This window comes from Lingula anatina, chromosome 2 (genome assembly GCF_051362555.1).
Source record: "Lingula anatina isolate TDL-2025a chromosome 2, LinAna3.0, whole genome shotgun sequence".
In the NCBI taxonomy this organism is placed as follows: Eukaryota; Metazoa; Brachiopoda; class Lingulata; order Lingulida; family Lingulidae; genus Lingula; species Lingula anatina.
In genome coordinates this window covers 29,448,146-29,448,349 of record NC_141768.1, presented here as the reverse complement: position 1 = coordinate 29,448,349, position 204 = coordinate 29,448,146, and positions in this window count along the sequence as shown.

The following is a 204-nucleotide window of genomic DNA, read 5'->3' as shown; positions in this document are numbered from 1 at the left end:
AGACTAGTCACGTGGTCAAGGGAAGCCTTTGAATCCAGTCATTCACTCGTATCGCGAAATCAACCAATCAGGCACCCAAGGCTTACTTGCGCATTTGAACGCATTACCGGGAATTTCGCAGAGATTAAGATTGGCAAGCGAGATAGTACCCAATTAGTGGACCTTGACATGTTTTACGCTTGACATGCAGGGTAACAACAAAAT